General features: G+C 42.9%; 1 protein-coding gene across 1 annotated transcript in view; it reads left to right on the forward strand.

Moving 5' to 3' along the window:
• HACD4 (3-hydroxyacyl-CoA dehydratase 4) overlaps positions 1-14,241 on the forward strand; it is a 234,004-nt gene that overhangs the window by 56,121 nt on the left and 163,642 nt on the right. The gene's annotated exons all lie outside the window — the stretch shown is intronic.

The following is a 14,241-nucleotide window of genomic DNA, read 5'->3' on the forward strand; positions in this document are numbered from 1 at the left end:
TGCATTAACACTACCAGATGCACTTGCCCCATCTGTAATCAAGTATGCTAATTTTACAGTAATAGGTGATCTTAATTTACATTTTGAACATCTCATTTGTGACACTGCCTGTAGCCTCATAAAGGACCTTAAGGCTGTTCAACTCACACAATTAGTTAGGTCACCTACATGTGGACCCAGAGTGTGCCCGGCTTTTATTTTCTTCCAATCTTCCTACCCTTGTGGTTAACCTTCTGATTCCCTTGGTCTGAGCAGACCATTATGCAATACCTATGAGTATTTATATGAATTCTAGGACACTCCCTTCTGAGGCACAGCGGGTTCCCTATAGGGAAAGGTTCAAATGTGACTTTGCAAGTTTTTGTACACTTTTGGCATCTTCCAGTCCCTAATGAGACACCCAAGTTGAGGTTCTGGAAAAAATGTGAGGGAATGGATCATTTCAGCTCTTGATTTCCTCATTCGTATATCACTGCCATCTAAAAGAAAGTCATTTGCTAGTGCTGTGGTTCAATCATGAGTTGCTAGCCCAAAAGAAAAAAATGAAAAAACTTAGAATGCATCTGGCACAATTGATATGACTCAACAGCCAAGGCAAGATATAAAGAGGCACTTAAAGAGTAGCATAAGTCAATCATAAAGTCACGGGTGGCATGCTACACTGAAAGAATCGATAACTGACACAATTCTGCCAAGGAAATAATTAATTTCCCTGTTGGACTTGGCATTAAAGACTCCCAGTCATATAATATCTGAGGAGTATTGCAAAGAACTAGCCTACTTTTTCCTGAATAAAGTGACAGATATTTATTCATCTTTCCTAGAGAGTCTTATGGACAGCAGATAGCTTAATTTCGAAATGCCCAATATCGCAAAAAGAATCCTGGCTATTGCACCAAAACCAATAAACCTGGATCATTTAAATGGTCGCAATAATAAAGAATACGACTGAACCCATTCCAGCTTTTGCATTTCATGTTTAAATATTTTATTGTGACCCGTGTGGCTGTAAAGTACAGGAGATGACAAAATCATATAGAATATATGCTGAATCCGTAAACACGGCATGCATTATTTCATGCCTATAATTTCAAGTCTCATATCTAGATTAGCTGTTTGGAACATACATACCACGATGTGGTAATTATGTTTGCTGGAGTTTTATCAATGGGAAGTTTTTGCGCAGATAGACATATTGAAGAGTATCTGTATGTCTGGCCATAAACACATTATTCAATGCAGTGCCGCACAGAATCACAGGACTGGATGGCGCTAGAAGTTCACAAAGCAGAAAATCAGAGTGTGGGGCGGCAGGGCAGCGGGAAAGTCGGTGGGGCATTAACAACGGTTACTGCTCAACATGCCTGTGTACAGAAACTCGTCTGTGTGTGTACAGTAACCCTCACCTTCATAACAAGGCAGAGAGTAAAAATGTGTGCTGAAAGGAGGTTCAAATGTGTGACAGAGGAGAGAGCAAGAGGGCGCGGGAGAGTGGAAGTTATGGGGTTTACGAGTGAAAGGTGAATTTGGGAGAGGGAAGGAAGGCTGTGGGTGTGTCTAACAGAGAGCACAAGACTATGCGAGTGTGTGGGCTGATAAGACGCGGTTGTGGAAAAGAGGAGTACCTCTGAGAGAGGAAATTCAGAAGAAAGTATGGCGGTAAGGTCTGTGAAAGAAAGCTGTGAGGAAGGTGTGAGAGACAGTAGCGAAATGACTGCCAGGAAGAGAGGTGCGTGTGTCCTTCCAGAATGAGGGAAGAGAGAGGTGGGATGTGAGGGTTAGAGAGAAGGAAATGAGAAGTAAGGGGTGACAAAGGGGAAGATGTGATGAAGGTGCATTTAAGAAGAGGAAGCGAGACGAATGATACAAAAGAAACGCAGTGCATGCTAAAAAAACCATTATTGGGTAAGAACGAGAGGCTACAACAATCTGCAGCCCTCTTGTGATTAATACTGTCTGCAGAGATACAATAAAAAGGAATATCGGCGCTCACCTCCCTGACTTAGTCTCAGCCTGCATGCAACACATCTGTGAGCGCTATGCCTTGAACAGGTGCAACATGTGTTGCTGCAGCTCCACGAGGGACCCCATTGGCTGTAGTGATTGCCAAGGGCCTGCAGTCTTGTGTACTCCAAAGCATTGCTGCTGAACTGAGGGAAGGCAGTTCTCCCAAGTAGAACTGTGCAGTCGCGGCCGGCAATACGGGCGGGTGGGTTCGTGCGGGGGTAATCTGTTTATAAAATTTTAAAAACTTACCTTGCTCCAGTTCCACGACCAATTCATCCCGCGCCGCCTTCTCAGCTCCTACTGCCTGGCGCGTTTTAGGCAGCCTCCCTTCTCCTGCTCCCCTAAGCCAATCACAACGCTGCAATGGCAGTGGTGCGAATGGTGAGGGGCAGCGGAGAGCACCCCAGCCAGGCCATTTTCTCTATGTAGGCTGCATGCAGCAGCCTACATAGAGAAAAAGCGAGAGTGCGCATGACTGAGTTGGTCGGCCCTGGGGCCAACCAAACAGTCAGTACCCACAACAGTGGGCAAAGCCACTCCCCCACTGCCCTCGAGAAGGACTGCCCACCCACCCGCCCCCAACCAGGCACTCCAGGCATTCTTCTTTCTCTCAGTGCAAGAAGCAGAAACATACAATGGTAGTTTTACCATTTTATGTTAATGCCTTCTCGCACTGCGAGAAAGCAGTGGGGCGACGCCCCTATGGGGGAGCCGCCACTGCAAAATACCTATGGATTGGGATGTGGTCCCAAGTAATGCAAAAAGAACAAATGATGGACAGAATGTTGAGCAATGTCCAACACTCACCCTCAGTACAGAGATCTGGGAATCAATCCATTGCTTTTTGCTCACCCCCCCATTCTTATGCCTGGTCCAGGGAAGACCGGGCTTGGCAGTTCAAGCTGGACTGTTCCCATGGGGAGCAGGGTCAAGACTGATTTGTTTTTGGCTGGGTCCAAGCTGGGGTGGCATGGTGAGCAAAAAAACAATGGATGTAACCCAGATGTGTGACTGGGGGTGAGTGTCTGACAATGTTCAGCATTCTGTCCATCATCTTTTTATGTTGCTGTAGTTGCCACAAGTAATGACCAATGGCTGAGATTAATTCAAGCATTCCTTCTGTCACTTTTTTCTTAACTTTTGTGTGTCACACTAGGTTGGGTAGGTATGCCTAGTCATGGGCCCCGTGCACACTATGTAACTGGAACCAAGCTATACTTGGCTGCTGCTGAGCCCTAACTAGGGTGAAACCAGTCGCGGGTTGCTTGTTTACGGTTCAGGGCGTATCTGGTCTAGCTTTTTAGGCTGGACTATTCCCATTAGAGCAGGACCATATCTGATTTGCGTATGGCTGGGTCCAAACTGAGGTGACGTAGTGTACAAAAAAATGGCATTCCATCCATCACTTTTTGTATACTTTAGTTTGTCAAACTCAAATGGCAGCAAAACTGATATTCTGGTAACTGGCTCCGATACCATGGATTTGTCATGTCTGACAAGAAGGGCATTCCTTTAGCACCTAAAATATGGAACGACCTCACCCTCTGGATGAGTCCAACAGAGGCTGTCTTCCGCAAACCACTGATGACCTGGCTGTTCTAATTTGGCAAGGATGCAGCTAGGACTGATTTGGCTTCTTCATCTAGCACTTGGAGAACCTTTTTTGGTAGGTATACTAGATAGGTAGATAGATAGATAGATAGATAGATAGATAGATAGATAGATAGATAGATAGATAGATAGATAGATAGATAGATAGATAGATAGATAGATAGATAGATAGATAGATAGATAGGTTGATAGGTATACTCTTAAAATAGAAACTAGAAATATCTCTTGGATAATCTGGAAATATAAATACAGCTTTTCACCATTAACAATTGTTTATGTTCCCTAGCTAACAACACTAAGCTTTCTGTTAATAGATATGCCCCTTGGTTATATGACTCAAGATGTTGAATTTATGCATTGTTCTTGCATGATGCATGTTGTCGGAAGGCAATGCAAGTTCTTAAATGAGATTTACAAAGCCACGCCAGGGGCGATTTGCGCCGCCTTGTGTCACTTTGTAAAGAAATGTTACAACTCTGGGGCTTGCTCTGCGTTGCATTACATTTCGTTGTGGTGGTCGTTCCATGAGTGGAGCAAGGGCGTTCCCATGTTTTCACCCATAGAATTTGACTTAATCCCAGATTTACTAAACTTGGAATTGTACCAAAATGGTGCGCCTACCACAAAGAGGCGAACCAGAGAGAAATATATTTCTTTCACTTCATTATTTCCTCTTTCCTGCAGCACACATAGAACGAGTAATAAGCCTCTGAGGATTGTGTTTGTGCAGAAAAAGGTGTCCCTTCCTGCACAAACCAATCCTGTCCATATCATAAGCACCCATGCACCATGGGGCAAGAGTGCCTGCATTTGCAGTAGGCTGCCTCAAGTGCGTCAGTGCTATGAGGGAGCAGAATTGTGCTATATCTTAGTGTAGGTATGGTACATTTCTGCTCTCTCTCCCTTACCTTGTTGCATTGTGTGAAAGGTTAGTAAATCTGAGCCCTGTTTTTCTGGAATATTTTGACTGTAACATGTGCTTTATGGTGGTTGAATATCTGCCAGTCAGGTGAATGTTTAATTATATTAAATTTATGCTTAAGGGTAGGTAAGAATGTGCTTCAGTGTGGCCAACTGGCAGAACCCAGTGAACAGCTGTAACATTTTAGGTTAGTGTAGTTACATATATCTTTGAGGCAGTTTTCCACCTTGGAAATGCACATACAAGTCTGCTGTGAAAGGCACTTTTCATTGCCTCTCCTAGAAAAGAAAGGGAGTAGAACACTACCATAATTAGTTGCTTAGGGGAAAAAATTTCTCCACAGAATTTTTTTTATTCTCTATGAGAAAAACAGAAATAGTGCTAATGCACCATTCCACATGAAGTGGATTGGAAAATGAGTGCAATCCTGGAAATCTAGAAATATAATGCACTTACAGGAGTATTCCCAAGGTCCTGGTGAATCCCATACAAGACAGACACCTTTCTCAAACTTAGCAGTAAACCAAAAGCGAATAGATTTCCCTCTTTTAAAACCTTGCCATTGTGAAGCTGGCCAAAGGTGTTTATTTTCTGAATCTAGGAAGGCCACGTCCATATTGTTTAAACTCAAGACCAATATGAACAGTTACCTGTCTGCCTCTCCTCCTATGTGAATTGTTTTGCTTTCCACTGCATGAAACATTTTGTTTTGTAGTCCCTCATTTTTAAAATGAAAATGGGGAGGAAACACTCTAAAAACTGATGGGAATATAGGCATGTGGTTTTTACATTGAGAAAATAGTTTCCCCATTGGGAATATATATTGCCAATGAAGAAATAAAAAGGTTAACAAGTACAATAAACTTTTGCTCCTCATTTCCATAGGTGGAAATGTTGCATTTCCTTAAGCAAAAAGACTGCTCTGAGTATACCCGGTTTTGTACTTCTGTTACATATTCTCATGAGTACTCCGCAAATTATTTATGAGTTCCTTCAAAGTTTGAAATTTGCCCACAAAAAAGACACTAGTAACTCTATGGGAATTTGGTAAATGGGGCAGTCCATGTCTCACACTCCACAAGTTTATACTGTAGACTTTAATTTTTAAAGATACCACTTTCCTCGTAGATGGAACTCTGACTAAGGAATCTACTTCAAATGGGACCAAATTAAACAAACTGTGACAAAATGCTGCAGGAGGTCTACTTTGCAAAAACAACAGTTGATGGACAGAATGCAGAACAATGTCATACATTCACCCCAGTACAGAGATCTGGGCCTAAATCCATCGTTTATTTGCACACCATGCCATTCCAGTTTGAACCCAGCCATATGCAAATCAGTCTTGACCCTGTGCCTCATGGGAACAGTACAGCCCGAACTGCCAAGCTAGGTTCTCCTTGGACTGGAAGCAAGCATCCTAGGACCAGTTTCTACTTTGACTTCAGCTTTGCTAATGTGAGTGTTTACTAGATTTCGAATACTCGCCTCCTTGATGGTTGGGCTACCAGAATGACGTTCATTTCAGAATGATGCTCTTTGTCTTTCTTTTGCTTAGGAGACAACACCTCATTTATGAGCGTCAGGAAATGGGATGGCATTTACTCTACCCACTAAGTACATATTCGCCTGGGTGAGGGATCTACTGGGTGCAGCCAATACCTCCTATCCTAGTTGTGGAGAAGACATTGGAAAAGAATGTGTAGAATTTGTTGCTGAAAACATCGATTCTGCATTTATCTGCGTGTTGTCGCATATTTTACCCAATATGTGTGGCATGTTTGACCTGCTGAAATTTGTCGGCAGAGAGATCGAAATGATCCTCCACACCCGGAATCCGGGAACAAGGAGGACAGAGGGTCCACTTGCTTCTTGAGCGCCATATCTACAGAAAGAACCAACATGCCTATTTTAAAATCAAGGAAGTGGTTGAAGAGGTCATGATTCCTGAGATTTCAAACCTCTAATATTGATCTCATGCATTTCCTTTTAAAGCTGAGGTCTCTGTAGCTGCCAATGTTCTGTCCGTGCCTCAAATGTGACATAGGTATTTCCTTGCTCTCAATAGAGGTGGAATGAGAGAAACCAAGTTGGTGCCATTATTCATCAGCCTTTATCCAGTAGTTTCAGCAGGGCTGGTGAAACCGCTCTTATATCACGTTTCCTGTCATTGTAATGTATTGACCGGGCTTACCACATCCTTTAATTTATTAAAGCCTTTAATCAATTATATAAAACACAATAAGATTTCTCACAGGTGAGACTTGTCAGTTTCTTGGCAATTACCGCAGGGAGTGGTGCTGGAGAGATTGGCACTTTACATAAGGCATTGGGTAAAAAACACAGCTGAAAGTATTGTTATGCAATATTTCTTGGAAAATCTCTTATTTTTTTGTCTGCTGGGTAGTTGATAAACATAGGTTTGAAAAAGAGATCCTTCCGTCTTGTGAAATGTAAAACCATGTCTTCAATCTTAATGGGAGAATAAAAGTTGATCTCTTTTTTTAAGCCGAATAGTTCTCAAATTCTGTAACGCAAAAATATATTAATTGGCTCAATTCAGTGCTGATGTAACGCTCTCTAATGTACAACGGTTTTCCAAGGCGAATAATCTAGACAATATTATGATGAGTAAAATATTTTTATCGAACATGTTTGCTGAAAGCCCTGCAACAAAAAACTCTGTGGTAATTTGACAGTTATTGAGTCCTTACCCCTTTCATGCAAGGTTTATAGGAGGGCTTTTCTATTTAGTGGGTCAGGGTGTCATCATAAGGAGGTGGTGCTGTCAAGTCACCACCGACATAGATACGAGTCATACAAAAGTAGCAGTGCCACAATGCTGTTGAATGTTATTTTCCTTAAGTGGCTATGTTTGAGAAACCCTGGATCTGGCTTGCCAGGCGTTATAATGGCTTGGGAAAACTAGTGAAGCTACCCATTTCTTAGGGCCAGCCTACTAGACGGTGCATGTGCTCTGTTGCGAGACGTGTTGTTAGCTTATAGCGGGCTTAGAGCCCACTCATTCCTTGCCATAGTTTGGCTTCATTGTCACTCACATTTGCTTGCTTCCTATTCATTAGCGGGTATAGTCTTTCCTTTCACTTTGTGTACCTCTTCCACAGGAAGGACATAATACTTGTGTCCCTTCTCTGCTTATTTTTTCAGGCGCTATGTTTTGCTTGAGCACTACGCAAGAGTGCGTGTGTTTTCTAGCTATCTCCCTCATATACTTCTTTTCCCCCGCTGTAGTCTGATGTTCTTCTCTCTCGCCTGTGTACATCTCCCCCAATTCCCCAAGTTGCTTTTTCTCCCATGTGTTTCTTACCTCCAGCACCACATTGCTCTTTATCACTCATTTGCTCTTACTCCCTAGTGCTCCACTCTCTCCTTTCCCGCTTTCTCGTCCTCGTGTAGCTTCTGCCCTCCAAGTTCACCCCGAGTGGTGGCTCCTCCACTAAGGCGGAGGAGCGTTGCCCCACTGAGCAGGTTGAGAAAGGAAAAACTAAAATGATAATAACTCATTGTTATTAGCATTTTATTTTTCCCCTTGTCCAGCTGAGTTGGGGTGGGGCCGCTCTGCTCACAGAGAAGGGCAGGGGAGGAGTGGTTTGCCCACTCCTACTGCTCAGTGCGCTTTGGCCGGCCATCTCAGCCGGTCAAACCGTCATGCGCACGTTGCATGTTCGGAGCCTGCATGGAGAACATGCCCAGCCTCCCAGTCTCTGGCTGAGCGCCGAACCACGGTAATCAGACCACTCACAATGCTGCACTGCAGTGTTGTGATTGGCTATCAGGAGCCCCGGAGCATCCTGCTTCCTGCCCTGGAAGTGGGGAAGAGGACCGAGAGGAGGCGACAGAGGGCAGCAGCGTCAGTCAGGTAAGTGTGTATTTACATTTTTATTTAATTCCCTCCTCCCCCACCCTGCCCCCCTCCCCCACCGCCCCCTTCCTCACCGCCTTCAAATATCAGCCGCCACTGTGCGCCCCGTGCCCCCATCTACCATGTTGTTTTGTCCTCCGCTTTGCTTCTGTCCCCGCAGGTTGCCCCCTCATCTGCCTAAAAAAATGCACAAAACCGTTTTAATATTTTATTTTGTTACTGTTCCAACTTGCATCATTGTGAGCACACCTATAAAAAGTGGCAGCCGCTTTTTAAAAGCATTTAAAAAAAATTATTTAGCATGCTGGACAACATCGAAGCTGCTGTGCAGCATAGCTAGAAACCATTGCTTAGGGTGTCGCAAAACAACTGCCTAATGAATAGTAATGGAGTCGTTTCTGCTAGGCTACTCAAACAGAGTTGGTGGAATGCAAGGAACAGCAGACCCCCATCACTGCATTCCCAAACAGGAAGCTTTTTCTTGTTTTTAAAGCAGCCTGGGTTTCGTAAAGGGACCTGTGCTGCTTTTTAACAAAAAGAAAGCTTCCCGCTAGACATCTCTTAACAGGCAGTCCTCAGAGGCTGCCAATGCCATTCACAAAGGGGAAGGGGTCCCAAAGGGACATCTCATTCTTTCCGAATTAGTTCCCACCTCCGTTGAGGTAAACCCTTGATATATACAATATCACATCACAATCAGAAAGGAATGTCGCTTAAATGCTCCTTCCTAATTGTGATTCTGTATTACGAGCCGGAAATGCTTTCTGATTCAACTTTTTGGTACGCATAAAACCAAATTTACATTTTGCAGTCGAACCTCTTGAGATATTGCAGATTGCTAGGTTTGCAAAATGGCTGTGTTTATCAAGCACCAGGTTTGGTCACTTACACAGGAGAGGCTTGCATCACATGTTACCCTTCTTACCTTCCCGAATTGAGTAGCAGGGTCCAGGGCTGACATAATTTTGGTAACTCAATCTGTGACTGCAGAGAATTCCGACGTTGTATAATTGAATCAAATTTGATCCAATAATAATTACATAGTTTGTCAGTTTCTAAAATAATTTTGCTTAAATGATGCTTTATTATCCACAGAATATTTTTATGGCACAAACCCCCAATTTCTCTTGAGGAAATTTGAGAAATATCAATGCATGCTATCTCTGAGATTGAGCAGCACCTTAAAATTTGCTGTCCAAAACTTAAAGGGCCTTTTCATAAACTGCACTTTATAGTACATTTAGTAGTAGTACTACGTGTGCTCCATGAAATGCTATTCACAACCCTACGTGTGGAGACCTCTGCCTCTCCAATATTTTTCTATGCAGAGTTCTCCACCCTGATTGCGAAGGTCTCCTCAAGCGTAGGTATATGCTTTAGTAGTAAATGTGGGAGGAGCCTGGGGGTGTGGTTGGGAACTGGGGACCACTTACTACTAAATGGGAGGTGTTTAGGGAGAGAAAGAAGGGGCCTGGGGAGGGACATGCAAATACAAACTGTCTCCCACAAAAGCTTAAGCCCATGTTCACAAACTTCACTTCTAAAGTACTATGGCTGAAAGGGACCCCCAAACATTCCAAGCCTGGGCTGCAGTACAGTTACCACTAAGTCTAACACCATATATGGTGACTTACAGGTACTGCAACAAACTCCCATAGAAAATAGTTTGGGAAAAAAAATATATATATATATTATCTACTGGCGGTCGCCAGTAGATAGTTATAGTTAGGACCGTGTTTCCATAGGAAATCTCAAAATTCTATTTTGAATAACTTTGGCGCCGGTTGACGAATCCTAGCAAGATTTTCAAAACTAATGGGGCGCTCCGCTCAGCTTCTACCCTGAAATTCTCGGGGCAATTCGGCAAGCGGGGGCCGAGAAAAAAGGGGGGTCCCAAAACGCGTTTTCCCTATGCATTTTCCCATAGGACCTTTAGTCGAAGGTACAGCCCGAACGGCTGAACAGAATTACTTGAAATTTGGCAAAGAGGTAGTCCTCAGGTCAGGGATGTGCCTTTTGCGTATATGGAGTCAATCTGTTCAGTAGTTCCTGAGAAAATTGCAGTTAAAGTACATAAATATCTATAGCCGCGCACCGTGCACGCACCGTGCGCGCACCCTAACGTGCGCGAGCGTAATTCTGATTGGTGGTTACATGTCAGTCAACGTTCGAATCGGTCGAAATCAGGAAGTGTCGGCTGCCATTTTGTTTGTTTTGAGTGTTTTGAAGGCAGAAAAAAAAATTTTCAAAAAAAAAATCGCTGGGTGCGCGCACGGTGAAAAACCATAAAATTTTTTTTTTAATGCGTAGTTTATTGTAAAATAAATATATAAAAAATATAATAATAAATACATAACTTAGCATTTAAAAAAAACGTACAAATTCACTGAAAAAACCATAGGTTTCACACACGTTATAGGTAGGAATTAGCATCTAAAAAACCTTGCAAATTCACTTAAAAAACCATAGGTTTCACACATGTTATAGTTAGGTGGACATTTCACTCGTAAAAAACCAATGAAATTCCCCCGTTATAGTTAGTTCAGATAACTATAACTCGCGCGACCGCCACTCTATCAAAAGGATGATGTCATCAGTGATGTCATGAGTGATGCCACTGACCATGTCATGAGTGATGTAATATGTGACGTCATGAGCAGTGGATTGCGGGCGCGCGAGTTATAGTTATCTGAACTAACTATAACGGGGGAATTTCATTGGTTTTTTACGAGTGAAATGTCCACCTAACTAGAACGTGTGAAACCTATGGTTTTTTAAGTGAATATATATATATATATATATATATATATATATATATATATTCTATTGGCGGTCGCCAGTAGATTTGGTTAGGACCTAGTTTCCATAGGAAAAGCGTTTTTTGTTTTGCTGATAACGTTGGTTCCGTTGGACGAATCGTTAAAAAAAAAATCTAAACTAGTTTGCCGCTCACTTCAGCTTCTGTTTGGAAAGTTTAAAGGTGATTTATCAAGTGGGGGCCGAGAAAAAGGGGGGTCCCAAAATGCGTTTTCTCCAAGCAATTTTACATAGGGAATTTGAACACGATTACAGTCCGAACCACTTAAAGGAATTACACCAAATTTTGCAGTAAGCTAGATCTTGGTCCAGGAAGAGTGCTTTTTGTAATTTGGTGTAAATCCGTTCAGTAGTTTTGGAGTTATTAAAGAAAAAATGTTTAAGTATATCTAGGTACGCGGATTCGACAAATCTCATGCTGAGATCTGATTGGCTGCCATCACTTAAACCAGGAAGTGGAGGCTTGGACTCGGCCGCGTCCCAAGAAAAAACATTTTAAAAAAAGACAAGGGGGGCAGGATAGGAATATCCGGATCCCCTAAGCCTGGTGGTGGAGAACCCTGTTTTTTTAAAAATGTTCCTGTGAAACTGTGGGAAAAGAAACCAAGCGCGGTTTCCCGCGATTGTTATTAGCCCACCAGGTGTCCAAGTGCCAGGGGAATTGTTTATAATTTAAATTGGGGACAAGGGGACATGGCCCCCCTCCATGGGCTGTTTTCAGACCTGGGGACCTTCACCCCGAGGCACAGCTACACAGCTCTCCACCTCAGGCCGATTTTGGCCCTGGGGACCCCATCTCCTATGGCCCAGTCTTTTGAAATATTAGGAGGGGGATATGCCCCGAGCTGATTTTGGTCCTAAGGACCCCTTCTCCTGGGGCCCTACACACTTAAAGGTGTGTGCCCATGGTGCCTACTCAGGGCACCCCCCATACTCTTGTTGGGGGCTACGGGGGGAGTTATAGTTGTAACTTAAAGTTCAATATTGCACCCACCCAAAACTTACTATAACTCACGCACCTCCGTGCGTAGTGTCAAATCGCTCCCCATACTAAATTAACTAGAAATCACGCCCTCCTAATGCACTGCTTATACCCTTTCATATTACATCACTTATAGAATGTTAAATCATAGCATTCATAACAACACTCATGCCATCTCAAAAGACATCATTTATTAGAAGACTTAGAAGCGAGTGGACAACACTCTGTATTGAGGTGTGCAAGTTATAGTAAGTTTTGCGTGGGATGCAAATTCAAACTTTAAGTTAGAAATGTTTTAGGTATAAGGTTATGTAGTTTAAGTTAGTTTTGTGTAGAAATAATAAATTACGTTTTCCTAACTATAACTAATATTAAACATTTGTTTTTTTCATTGAATTTGCATGTTTTTTTTAAAATTGTTTCTAATCATATAATGTTGTTTGTTATGTTAATAATTATTTTGATTTTTTTTTGTTACTGTGGTACTTTTCCGATAGGTCAAAGTTCATTATGAACGTCAGCATCATCTGCGTGATCATTTTGCTTTCAATAGCAGTTCCTCGATAGTACCACGGTACCCTGGTAAAATGTTAAAATTATATTTACGGTAATAGAGCTCTGTTATTCTCCCACAGTCAGCAGAGTCTCTACAGTTGTTGGTGGTATTTAGTAGTATCGGGCTGTGTTTATAGAACACATTGTGGTATTAACCCATCACATAATGCTTTACTTCTTAATTTTAGTTCTTATCTAGGGCCTTTGATGTTAGCGATCTTCCCGCTGGACTGCTGCCGTGGTGGTCAGAGGAAGACCGCCAAGCCTGCAGCATCTTGCCTGCCCAATTATGATGTTTTAGCTGGACTGGTGGGGCTGCGGTGCGCTGAGGATTACAGCCAGCAGTCATGGTGCCGCCGTGGGACAGCTGCCATGCCACTCCTCTCAACACTGTAATCCACTCTATGCCCCTCAACTGTACAACACTCTATGACACGACACTCCACTTTACAACATGCCACACCTTGCCACTCCACTCCACAACACTCCACACCACAACACTCCACGATACATAACTTCACTCTACGGCAAGCCTCTCCACTCTTACCCACTCTACTCCACTCTGCGCCACTCGACTTTACGACACACCACGCCACTCTTTGTTCCTCCATGAGACGCCTCTCTATGACACACCACTCCACTCGGTGCCACTCTACTCCACTGTACGATACTCTATGACACGCCACGTCACTCCACTCTACGACACGCTTCCATTTTATGTCACACCATTCTACTCTTCGCCATTCCATTCCACTCTATGACATGCTACTCCACTCGGACATGCCACACCACTCCTCTCTTTGACTCGCCTCTCCACTCTACGACATGTAACTCCACTCTTTGACATATTTATTTATTTGATTATTTGCACAGTTACTTAAAACCTTTGCAATACTACCACCAACAATAAAACATTAACTATTTTAGGAATGCTGTGTTGTGCCTGTATTAGAATAAGATCATTTCTCAAGGAAAAGTAATCCTGTACAATAGCAATGCTAAAGAAAAAATAAAACCATAAATATGAGGGATAAAACCTGATTTGCGCCTGCAGCTATTAAAAGTCTTTTTAGTTGTCAAAGTGCAGGTGCAAAAGTGCAGGAGATATCAGATGAGCGCGTAAAGGCAGGAAGGGCAGGTGCAAAAGTTAATAGCAAAAAGTCCCAATAGCAGGCCGAGACTGAGAATTGAGGGGGACCTGGTCAGAGGCTGTTTCCCATTGCTGTGAGCCAGAGTTCCTTAGCCATGTGTAAGAGATGCAGGGGACCATCGACCAAAAGTAGAAGATGCTTAGTCATTGCTTCTGTTTTGACCGGACTGACCTGGTATGACATTATTACGCACTCCCAAAAGCCGGTCGCTCATTTTCTCACTCTAAGTTCTTGCAAACATGATTTAGGTAAAATTAGCTTAGTTTCAAATGTGGTTAAAGGTTATTAGAACATTGGAATGTGGAGCACTCCA

This window comes from Triturus cristatus, chromosome 2_1 (genome assembly GCF_964204655.1).
Source record: "Triturus cristatus chromosome 2_1, aTriCri1.1, whole genome shotgun sequence".
Classification (NCBI taxonomy): domain Eukaryota; kingdom Metazoa; phylum Chordata; class Amphibia; order Caudata; family Salamandridae; genus Triturus; species Triturus cristatus.